The sequence below is a fragment of the Punica granatum genome, chromosome 1 (genome assembly GCF_007655135.1).
Source record: "Punica granatum isolate Tunisia-2019 chromosome 1, ASM765513v2, whole genome shotgun sequence".
Taxonomy (NCBI): domain Eukaryota; kingdom Viridiplantae; phylum Streptophyta; class Magnoliopsida; order Myrtales; family Lythraceae; genus Punica; species Punica granatum.
Window position 1 is genome coordinate 45,920,069 of NC_045127.1, and position 13,214 is coordinate 45,933,282.

Sequence of the window (13,214 nt, forward strand, 5' to 3'; positions counted from 1 at the left end):
ATAAAATACATCATTCATGTACATAGAACAACACTTATTCTTGATAATAAAACAAAATCCCTTCTTGTCCAAACAAGAAACATATATTATGTTTTTACTAATAACAGGTACATAATAATAGTCGTCAAGATCTAATACAATCTAAGTAGGCAAAGACAGGCGATAAGTCCCTACAGTTAATGTAGTAACCCTTGCTCCATTTTCAACTCGTAGGTCCACCTCACCCTTTGCAAATGATCTACTGTCCCTTACGTCCTGCATATTTTCACAAATATGAGTACCACATCCGGTATCTAATACCCAAGATGTAGAAGCAGTAGATATATTGATCTCTATAACATGGATACCTGAAGTTGAAGTCTCACTTCCCTTTTTCTTCCTCAACTCTTCCAAGTACACCTTACAGTTCCGCTTCCAATGTCCAATGTTACCACAATGGAAGCAGTAATCACCCTTTGCCACCTTTTAGGCTTCAATGCACTCGAGTCATACTTGGATGCACCTTTAGCCTTTTTGCCTTTGCTATTGCCTTTGCCCTTTTTCTTGGTCTCTCGGACCATTAGAACAGGCATCCCCTTGCTGATATCCTGCTTAGCTGTTCTCAACATGTTAAGCAGTTCAGACAATGGCTTGTTGTGCTCGCTCATATTATAATTCATGATGAATTGACTATAATTGCTGGGCAGCAACTGCAGGACTAAATCTGTGGCCAACTCTTGACCTAGGGGAAATCCCAATCATCCCAGAGTCTCCACGTACCCAATCATCTTGAGTACATGAGGACCTACCTGGGTGCCCTCAGTCAACCTTGCCTGAAAAAGAGCCTTTGAGATCTCGAATCTCTCATGTAGGGCTTACTCTTGATAGAGCTGCCTGAGATGCATGATCATATCGTACGCCCCCACGTTCTCGTGCTGCTTCTGAAACTTTGAATCAATGGTGACTAGCATGAGACATTCGACATTCACGACATCATCTTGATGCTTACTATAAGCATCTTTCTCAGATGGAGTGGCATTGTCGGGCAGAGGCGCAGGAAGAGGTTGCTCCAAAATATAGAATCTTTTCTCTTGAGTGAGAACAGTTCTCAAGTTCCGGTACTAACCCGGGAAATTATTCCCTGACATTTTGTCATTCTCAAGGACTGATCGCAAATAGAAAGTACTAGAAGTGTTTGCCGCCATGGTAATTACCACAAAAATATGCAAAATAAGTATTATGACACAATAATATTTAATGAGGACTTTATTAAAGATTACTCTCACTATTTTTATCAAATCAACGACCATCACCATTGATTAGATGAATCTCACTCTCATAGTGGTCCAAGATCCATATTTCACCAAGTTCTAATTCAGCGAGGGCTGATTCGCCAAGAACTGGCTATTTAGGTAGGGAACTCACTTTCCCAATTACATCACATGCAACTTTTGGCTAGTTGGGTGAATAGCTCCTTATTCCAATCTACCTTATAGATCGATGCCCAACTCTTTGCCTCTAAACTCCTAATCTTATTAGGCTTGCTCAGTTAAGTCTGACCTACCGGTAAATACCATGTCTTACCAGGATAGTTGAGGGCATCTTGTGAGGGAAAGGTCTAGACACTCATCGATCTTGGTCTTAACGAGCGTTACTTGGAGGAAGGCTATGGACTTAATATTTTGAGGGATTTTATCAACATTTACTAGATCTCACCATACACTATTATGTAACCATTACATAATAGTCCATACGTATAACTATTATACTAACACAACTAGGACCTAGTCATGTCTAATAGTCATGTACCGCAAATATCAAACATAATCACACGAGTACCAAGCATAAAATCATATTTCATGCTTTTATCTACTCAGATTCTAACTAGCTAGGCTCTGATACCAATTGCTAGTTTCACGGGGCCTACGAAATCATAGAAGGAAGAGAAATTCAAAATTTCCTACCCGTGAAACTAATCTCAAGACCTACTAGAAGAATATGAGTAGATAAAGTGTACCTGAAATTTTAAAATCGTCAACCGAGCGCCCCAGGTGTGATACCTCTACAAGTATCCACACCGACTTTATCGACAGGTCTTCGAGATTGGCCGTGCTAGCGGCCAACTCTCGAAGGAAACACCGATGCGACACCCAAAATTATTAGACTAATGGACCTAATTTGAGTTGAGCAATTCAACTCAAATTATATATATATATATATATATGCATATACACTTACACGCATATATATAAGCATTTGAGGGGGCCTAATATTGTTACTTGGCCAATGTGGGAATGAAGAAAATAAGCTCTCCATGAGCCTTGTGTATGACTAAGTGTCATTAAACCATTGGCCCATGTGTGTTCACAAAATTGGCTCCAAATGGCTTCGTAGAAAATAACCACTTAGCACACCATTAAATCTAATAAATCGGGTCTAATTAATCGAAAAATTTAATCCCATTAAATATCCGATCAATCGGTCAAACCATAAATCATCTAATCTAGATTAGACGATTTTATTGTTTCAAAATATCCCGTCGATTTAATCATCATGTGTGTTGTAGGCTCCTAATTACGTTGACAGTAATATCGAAATCTCTATTTCAATATTACAAACAGTGAGCGGCATCTAGTAATGCATCACTGTTACTTGAGTAATCAGAAAGTTAATTTCTCGACGAACCTTGTAACCTATGTTACCGTGCAGTATAATCCCTTTGTCCTCTATATCTCTATTGAGCCCAATGCATGGTCGATAACATCCTCGTATGGCTCAATCTTTCTTTCTTTCTTGCTTTACTGGGTAAGTCTATCAGAACAAATGAGCTCGATATCCCTATATTGTCTCATTTGGGTATGCATACACTTTTAGACTCTATCCACCAAGCGACCGTGATATATCACTCTTATTATATAGGAGGGACAAATCTTATCTTGGTCACTCACATTCCTTTTCATGCTCTGTGGCAATACCCAATAACTGTCTTTATAACTAGCTTGTTACTGTGGCGTTTGACAGTATCAAAGTATACAACATTACATGTAAGAATCCATGGTGACCTCAAATCAAATGACCACTACACTATAGTCACTATGAAATCTGCTAATGACAATCACGTAACAACTCATGTAGCAATCTCATGACGAGTCAGTCCAATACACATTACTCTTAATGTATACCTGTGGTGTGACTTGATGTCTCCACATCCATGACCTATGAGACTTGGTCATCAATGAACACCTATACTAGTCTGACCATATTATCGTTGTCCTAATTAACGATAATACTTTGACTAGGGACATTTATGAATAATGTTTAGTAATTATAGGATCTCACAATCAAGTCACACTTGATGCCTATTGAACCTACTATTCCAATGACATTATTGTGTAAAATCATATTCAGCGCAATCCACACAATAACAAAAATTGCCTCGTATTATAATGAAATACATGTCATATTATAGAACTAATGACATATTGCCTCTAGGGCATACACCAATTCCCAACATAAAGGGGTTGGACTCCTTTAGACGATCCACGAACCTATATCGTAAAATTTTGTAATTAGGCAATTTCACGTGTACATATATATATATATTCATATTAATTACATTCTAATTTTCTCTAATAAATTTATAATTTTTCAACAAATTAAATAGATTCTCAATTAAATTAATTATTTCTAGTTTTCATTATATATTATAATGATATATTTTTTGTACAATTAATTCATATTAATTCATCATCGAATTTTTAACTAAATATCCTGATTTCGACCAAATTAATAGACAACTCATGCAAGAATTTAATTTTAATCAAATAAATTATAATTTCATGCATTGATCCAATTGCAATTTTTATGTAAGAATTTCATTTTCATAAAATAAATTATAATTAGATTCTAATTTCTAAACCCATTGCACACATTTTTTAAGGGCAAATTACACAAAAAACCTAAGTTTTGTAAAACGTCTCAGTTTTGTCCTAAATTTTGTTTTGTAAAAAAAAACCCATGTTTTGAGAATCGTATCAGATTTGACCTCTCATTACCATTCTATTAAGTTTGCCGTTTATTTGCCTACATGGACTTCATGGGACCCACAAAGTTTACACATTATCTAATAAACCATATGGTTTTTTTCATTATATACCAAATTTATGATGAAATTGATACTTTTTTGAAAATTTAAATTTTTTTATTTGACCTATCTTATTTGTTTATTAATTTATGTCTGAAGTTAATAGTCCACGCATGCAATATTGATGAAATTTATAACGGAGGTCATTTTTTAGACAATTTAGAAAACTTATGGTTTGTTTTGTTACAAAATAAAATTTAGAATAAAACTGAGATGTTTTACAAAACTTATGTTTTTTTTGTGTAATTTGCCCTTTTTTAATTGCAATATTTTCTATTAATTTTTTTTATAAATTTATAAAATCAGAAAATTATTAAAAATTGAAATTTAACTATTATAAAATAAAATAAAATGAAATGCAAATTGCGTGCATGTAACCCATAACTAGCTAGTGGATGTAAGGAGGGCTGATTTGGGCGACCTAGCAAAATGCCGAGGAGAAAAGGCAGATCTGGGGTTCGACGTCGACGGTGAGCTACCTCGGCATGTAGCACGTATAGCCAGCTAGCTATTTTCAGTAACTAACTCCCGGGCGTGGGAGAACTCACGCTGAGCAAGTTGTGGGCGACTCGAGACAAGGCTGTCCGCGACTTGGGGGGGGGGGTGTGAGCTGGAGCTCGGCGCGAGCATGAAAGCCTCCTCTCACCTCGGCCCGAGCACAGGGGGCGCTGTGGCATGCGATCACGCTGGGTAGGGGGTGAATGCAGCTTAGGGTCGGCGCCATGCACTTGGAAAAAAGCTGCTGCTAGCGAGGACAACCAAAAATCCGTGTCTTCGACTGCTGCCCCAGGACAGAGTTGCTGGAGAGATCGATAGGTGAGAGATCGAGATAGAGAGAGGGAGTACATAGAGAGAGATAGGACGTTGGAGAGAGAGAGTGAGACGATACAAGTTTCAATTCTAAATAAGAAGGACAGAATGGACAATTTGGTCCTTGAAATATACAACTCAAGGCAAGTTCGTCCCTAAAAGATTTTATGTGTACTAATTGGTCTGACCGTTTCAAACGTTTGAACTAATTGGTCCTTCCGTTTGAAAAAATGCAGGTCCCTGACGGAAACCCCTACACGCCGTGAAAATCACCGTTTGCCCCCTGCTTATCTCGGTTTCCCGCTCGAAATTGCCCAAAATCGATCAAACCTTAATTGAGGTGCCTTCTTCCGATTCAGTCGTCAAATTCCCCCAGCCATGTCAAGATTTCTACAATTCAGTGTGTTGTCTGTAATCCGAAGTTGAAATCGTGGTCGATGGTGGTTGTTTTCCGGTGAGAAGTTGGTCGCCCGATTGTTGGTTGCTGCGGGAGTTGGAACTTGGCAGTGTTGATCATCCGTGAGCATCCGATTGTTGGTTGCCAAGTTTTGAGCATCCGAGAAGCCTGATTGTTACTGATGAGGAGCAGGTCAGTTGAAATCCCGATTAATGGTGGGCGGTTTTGGTTTGTTTTTGGTCAGTTGAAATATGATTGTTTTGGTTTTGGTTTTGGTTTGTTGTTGCAGATGGTGTTTTGCTGTGTTGTTTTGTTGCAATTTCCTTTAAACAAAATGTCGCTGAATGATTTTCTCTGGAACTCAAGCTGTGATTGTGAGGCTTGAGGGTGGTTTTGGATAACAGATGGTGTTCTGTTGTGTTGTTTTGGTTTGTTTTTGGGTTGTTCTGAGACAAATGTATCGTAATTCGTCAATTCATGCTTGCTGCAATTCATGGACAACTCCCCATCCAACAAATGAAAAAAATCAAGTGTCCTGAATTTTATTGTTGTCCTAGGCGAAACTGGCATATTACTTTGTAAGAGATTGACGTAGAGCTTTTATATTTCAAATGCGTACAGATCGTGAAATCTATACATTTCAACTCTGAATTTCATTTTGAACAAAATGAATTGACAGTGCATCTTCCCCTCATAAAGTTCTTCACTTTCTTTTATGGAGAAGGTTATCCCTTTCACTAGGTTGATCATAAATTAATATAATACATTGCTCGATATATCTATTTATGCTTTCTGTTTGGTATTAGATTTATATTTACTATATTGTTTGGTTTTATGAAGGAACGATTATGAGGTTGGTGAGGAGGATAATGTTGAAGGATATGATGTAGATGGGCAGGAGGATCATTTTGAATATGAAGGTACTGAACATGCTGATTCAGGGATTTACTGGGATGAAGAATGTATATTTAATGACGATGTTGAAGGTCATTTAGGTGAAGAAGAAGAGCATCCTGGTGATCGATCAGATTCTGAAAATGGGGAGAAGATAGTTGTTAGATTATCACCAACAACGACGGATATGGTCATCTTCAGTAATGAAGAGGAAGGCTATATTTCAGAAGAGTTAGTGGACAAGTGTATCTCTGATGATGACAAGAGTGAAGAGGAGTTGAGAAAGTACCCCGAGTTTGATGAGAAGGCCACATTTGGGAAGGTTCAATTACAGTTACATATGTTATTCCCAAACTTAACTATATTCAAGAAAGCTGTAACGGATTATAATATAGCAGTAGGAAGGGTATTCAAGTTTGTGAAGAATGACAATGAAAGGGTTAGGGCAAAGTGTAGATCGAAAGGGTGCAAATGGGAGATCTTCTATTCTTGGAGTAATGAGGTGAAAACTTTCAAAGTAAAGAAGTTCGTGGAGCCACATACTTGTGTTAGGGGGTTCAAAAACAAGCAAGCTAATAAGAAGTTGTTGTCTACTCAGCTTGTTGATGAATTAAGATCATATCCGACAATGTCAGCACGTGATGCTTTTGAGTGGTTTAAAAGGTATAGAGGTATTCATGTAGTCAGATATACAGAGCAATGAGGTTGGCTAGAAAAATTGTAGAGGGATCTGAGAAGTTACAATATCAAAAATTGTGGGACTACTGTGAGGAACTTAGGAGGCGGAATCCTAATTCTATATTTGGTTTGCAAGTAAATAGACATACTTTAGAGTTGCCACAAACATTCGATAGGCTATACATTTGCTTTAATGCAAATGTTCGGGGGTTTAAAGCAGGATGCATGCCCCTCATTGGGCTGGATGAGTGTTTTCTAAAGGGGTACTACGGATGACTGTTACTGTCTGCTGTTATTCAAGATGATAATCAACATTTCTATGTGATTGCAATAGCTGTTGTTGAGCAAGAAAGTAGGGATACATGGAGTTGGTTTTTGACAAATTTACTTGGGGATATTGCACAGTACAGTGACAATGGTTGGCACTTTATATCAGATCAACAGAAGGTACCTATCAATTAACTCTAATTTTTTAATATTGACTAAAACTAGAATTTTATTTGACAATAAAGATTCTTGCATGGTTTGAAATTGGCTTTGGAGGAATTATGTCCCGATGCTCCACATGGAAATTGTGTATTGCACATATAGAGAAACTTTTACTGCAAGTACAAGAACATGGACCTAACCGAGCAACTCTGGAAATGTGCAAGAAGTACTACAATGGCGGAGTTTGATCATAATATGATGATAATAAGAGAATGAATGAGGATGCATGGGCATGGCTGAAAAGATTCAAGCCCGACGCTCGGAGCAAAGCTGGATTTAGTGATTATCCTAAGAATGATAATCTACTAAACAATACTTGTGAGCAGTTTAATTCAAAGATTGTGAAGTTTAGAGGTAAGCCAATCATTACGATACTTGAAGAGATTAAATGTTATTGATGGGGAAGATGAATAAGCACAAATTGAGGGCAGATAGTTTTGTGGGTCCAATCTGTCTAGTAGCACGAAGTAGGCTAGACAAGGGTAGAAAAGATAGTTTATATTGGACCCTTGAATGGGCTGGTGATGCAGCGGGTTACAAATTTCAAGTATGGAAAATGCCCTAATGTAAGGTGGCATATTTAGGTGCTAGGACTTACAGTTGTAGAATGTGGCAGTTAATTGGGATACCATGTGCACATGCTATTGCTTGCATGGCTTACAATAATTTGGAACCCGAGAAGTATGTTCATTCATGGTATTCTACTAAACGATAGAGAGCCACTTATGTCCCATACATTGAACCAATTACGGTGAAAATGACTGGCACCACACTGAACTGCCACCAATTGAGTCACCTGTATTTAAAAGATCGTTTGGAAGGCCTAAGCAAAAGAGAAGGCAATCTGAGTGTGAGGTAAGCAACTCTGGCAACTCATCCAAGGCAACAAGAAAGTATGGTGAGACTCACTGCTCTAGATGTGGAGAGGCCGGGCACAACATTAGGAGATATACGAAAGAAGCCACTAATCATTCTCCAAATAAGAGGGGAAATAGAAGAACAACTAGAGGTCCTAATGCATCTGATTCACAGGTATAATAATTGTTTATTATGTTAACTACGATAAATTCAATTGGCTCTGTCTTATAAATGCTCTTTTGCTCTTTTGGTAGGTTGAACCCCCATTAGGCCCCTTAGGCCCCTCGGGCCCCATTGTAGGGTCTCAAGACTTTATCATCCTCGGGTCTAGCGTACCTGTTTCAGCTTCACATTCTTCTGCTAAGGTTGATTGAACATACTTGAGTATTGAAATTATTTTTATTTAGGGAAACGAACATATAAATCTTATTTTTATAGATTCAACGAAGGCCTTTTAGCTCTGGAATGGGGATACCAGCAAACCAAGGTCCTAATTGGAGGCCTCCAACACCATTTAATCCATCTCCAAGTCCAAGCACATTTCCATTCAGGTTACCTGCAGCAGTGATGGGTAGAGGCAATTGGAGTACTCATGCTTATAGACCCCCTCCTATAAGGCCAAGAGTGCTTGCACCAGTTTCAACAGCTTCAGGTCAACTTCTCGTTCAAGCTCATCACAAGGATCAAATACCATCAGTCGAAGATCTTGAGGAGTTAGTGGACATAGGCAGTTTGTATAGTTTTGATTGTAGTTTCATCGAATTAAATGTCAACAAGACCTGCAATAGTTGTATGTTTATGGTTTTGTATTTTGTTGAAAAAGTTCATTTGGTTATGTATTCTGTTGAAAAAGTCTCTTTTGTTATGTGTTATATTGAAAAGTGCATTTGATTATGTATTCTGTTGAAAAACTGCATTTGATTATGTATTTTGTTGAAAAACTTTATTTTGTTATGTATTATGTTGAAAAACTCCATTTGATTATGTATTCTGTTGAAAAAGTGCACTTGATTATGTATTCTGTTGAAAAACTGCATTTGATTATGTATTCTGTTGAAAAGTGCAATTTGTTATGTATTCTGTTGAAAAAGTGCATTTGGTTATGTATTCTGTTGAAAAAATGCATTTAATTATGTATTCTGTTGGAAAAATGCATTTTGTTCTTTGGCAATGCTGAACAGTGGTTATAGTTATGTATTTTGTTGAATAGGCAACAAGAATTGCATGGACACTTAAAATAGGCAACAATAATAGAAGGCCACGCAATGCCAAATATTGTATTACATTAGCAATAACAGAGTTATCTCAATACAAATTAGAAGCTCACAATCCTACAGTATCTCATTCACACGAGGAAACACGTTACCATATCCTAAGACAAACACAAACTAAGACTAAAACAAGGATGAAAATCAATATACCACATGCAATCTTTAGCACTTTGTTTTCCTGTTCATACAATTGAATTTTCTTCTTCATCTTCTTCATGAGCTTGTTATCTTCTCCAATTTGAGGTCTTGCAGTCTGCTACACTTCAAGCTGCTCCTCATTATAAACCCATTCAAAGTATCCATAGGTAAGGTCACTTCTTTTCCATAAAGGACAACCAAGGAAACACCTACCATAACTTTGTTTCTTGGTAGATGTTTGCAATAGGAGTTTCCTTCCACACCCACAGAGATTGACTGATTCCTCAACTGGTGAAGAAGCTGTGGACTTTCGGACATATTGTTTTGTCCCAATCCAATGGCTTCCCTCACCTCCCATATCTGTTGTGATTCCTCGGGTCGTTATCTCTGCTTGTACCGTCTTTGTTCTCTCTACTTGTACTGTCTCTATTCAATGTCACTTCCAAATGGGCTAAGAATCTGAAAAGCAGGACCAGAAAATTAAACATACATGTGCTGAGAATACAAGCACCAAGCACATGCACGGAAATAGACCAAGCAAAGGTATGCAAGCATAATTCAGGTACCTAAATAGAGCACCAAGCATATGCATGTAATACCGAGTTCAGCAGCAAAATTCACAGCCTCAAGCACATGTGCTAAGAATACAAGTCCATGTGATACCAAGTTCAGTAGAGTACCAAGAAATGCATGCAGGCAATTTTACGAACATATCTTGTCAAGCACGTGTGCCGAGAATACAAGCACATGTGATACCAAGTTCAGCAGGAAAATTCACAACCTCAAGCACATGTGCTGAGAATACAAGTCCATGTGATACCAAGTTCAGCAGAAAAATCATAGCCTCAAGCACATAAGTGCTTCACATATTATAGAAAAAGTTCAGAGATAAGTAAACTAACCAAACTTTAGATATAAGTGTTCCCGGCAACACATTTCCATTCAGGATTCCATTCGGATCAGAGCAAGTTGCAACCGAAAAGCTTACAACAAATAGGAAATACATATACTTCAGCAGAGGCATCTAGAGAGAGAGAGAGAGGGATAAGTAAACAAACTAAACAAGCTAAGCCACCACATATGGTGGTAATCAGACATCATGAAAGCAGCACATGTTACCACCAAGCCACCACTAACCAAAATAATGATTACGGTGTCAATTTTGTCATATGGTTACCTATTTGTTGGATATATACAATACAAGGAGCATGCTTCTCCTTCCACAGGTTTTAAAGATGGGAAAGATCCAACGAAGAAACCTAAAAAGAACTAATCAAAGAACTAATCAAGTTAGAGCACCTATAAAGAACTAATCAAATTAGTTCACCTGTGTCCACCCTCAATTTCAATTTTACGAATGATAGTCTGGACTACTGATTTATGGGCAAGCATGAATTGACGAATTACGATACATTTGTCCCAGAACAACTCAAAAAAAAAACCAAAACAACACAACAGAACACCATCTGTTATCCAAAACCACCCTCAAGCCTCACAATCTTAGCTCGGGTTCCAAAGAAAACCATCCAGCGACATTTTGTTTAAAGGAAATTGCAACAAAACAACACAGCATAACACCATCTGCAACAACAAACCAAAACCAAAACCAAAACAATCGGATTTCAACTGACCAAAAACAAACTAAAACTGCCCACCATTAATCACCATTAATCGGGATTTCAACTGACCTGCTCTCCATCAGCAACAATCGGGCTTCTCAGATGCTCAAAACTTGGCAACCAACAATCGGATGCTCACGGATGATCAACACTGCCAAGTTCCAACTCCCGCAGCAACCAACGATCGAGCGACCAACTTCTCACCGGAAAACAACCACCAGAAACCACGATTTCAACTTCGGATCATGGACAACACACTGAATTGCAAAAATCTTAAAGTGGCTGAGGGAATTTGATGACTGAATCGAAAGAAGGCACCTCAATTAGGGTTTGCTCGATTTGGGGCAATTTGGAGCTGGAAACCGAGAAGAGCAGGGGCCTACGTTTTTTCACGATTAGGGTTTGCTCCATTTGGGGCAATTTGGGGCAAACGGTGATTTTCACAGCGTGTAGAGGTTTTCGTCAGGGACTTGCATTTTTTCGAACGGAAGGACCAATTGGTTCAAACATTTGAAATGGTCGGACCAATTAGTACACAGAAAATCTTTCAGGGACGACCTTGCCTTGAGTTGTATATTTCAGGGACCAAATTGTCCATTTTGTCGAATAAGAAGCCTTTAATCGGTCGGTCAACGGTCAAAATAATTTTGACCGTTGATTGACCTTTTTATTAATTTTTTTTTGTTTTTCCGATGGCTTTTTGTCGAGACGAGCCGTTGGAAATCGGCAACGGAATCTTTCCATCGGAAAACTATCGGAAGGTTTTCCGACAGAACCATTCCGTCGAAAAAATCTGTTGGAAAATGTGCATATTCTAGTAGTGAGAAACTTTCATATTTATCGTTGCTAAAAGGAACAAGTGGGTCAAGTGGTTGTTATATTGCACCATTATTACCATGAGAAATTAATAGATGGTTGGCCTCATCTCGTCGTGAACCACGTTCATAGAAATGCCTTCTTCGTCAAGTTTATATATTTTTCACGCTCTCTTTGGTATGATTGAAATCTAAAACATCTAACGGAGGGAAAATGAGTGTATTGTAGATGGCACACGCTCTCATCTAAGAATAATAAGTTTGAGATTCTATTCTCATAAATAAAATTAATTGTACTCCTTTATTAAAATTTTCATTTCCTTATTATTATATAATGGTCAATGAGCATGTCTTGTAAATATAGAAAAAAGAAAAACTTATAGAGAGATTATAAGGAGAGTGGCTTCAAATAATTCTTATGATGGCAATAATGCCTACTGACCTCAATATATCAGATCATGATTACCCCATCATCGATATGGATCAGCATAGAATTAATAATTATGCAGACTCAGGAAAACATATTAGGAACATAATTGACTCTAATTACTTAATTATAATACTGATTTTTGAGTGGTCCAATTTGCATCATATCCCTTGACTCTCTGTCAAGCATCTGCTTATTTTTTCTCTTCCTTTCCTGTTAATAACACCGTTAATTTTGTTGGATGGAGCACACCTTAGTTTTGGATATAGATTGTGTGGAGGATAAGGAAGCAAACGCTGACCACTTGAAATGAGTCATGGATATGGTTAATGCATAGATTTAATAATATGTTCACGATCATAGCTCCAGAGTGAAATCATGAGGATCACTCAGTGGGTATCACTCTCTTAATTTTTTTTTTCTTCTTGGGTCAAAATGAGGAATATTTCTTTTCATATATATATATATATACATGCTAGTGAATTTACATGTGTATTACACCTGAAACCTTCTTTGATAAGGTTAAAATGCATAATACTCGAACGATAGAATTTATAAGAAAACTCTTTTAAAAATAAAATATAAATTATAAGTAAATTAATAGTATCTCCTTTTGAATGGATTTGCGACCATTTCTAATAAAAAATCTATTCTTACTTAAATTTATAAGTAAATAAAATTAAAAAAAATAATTA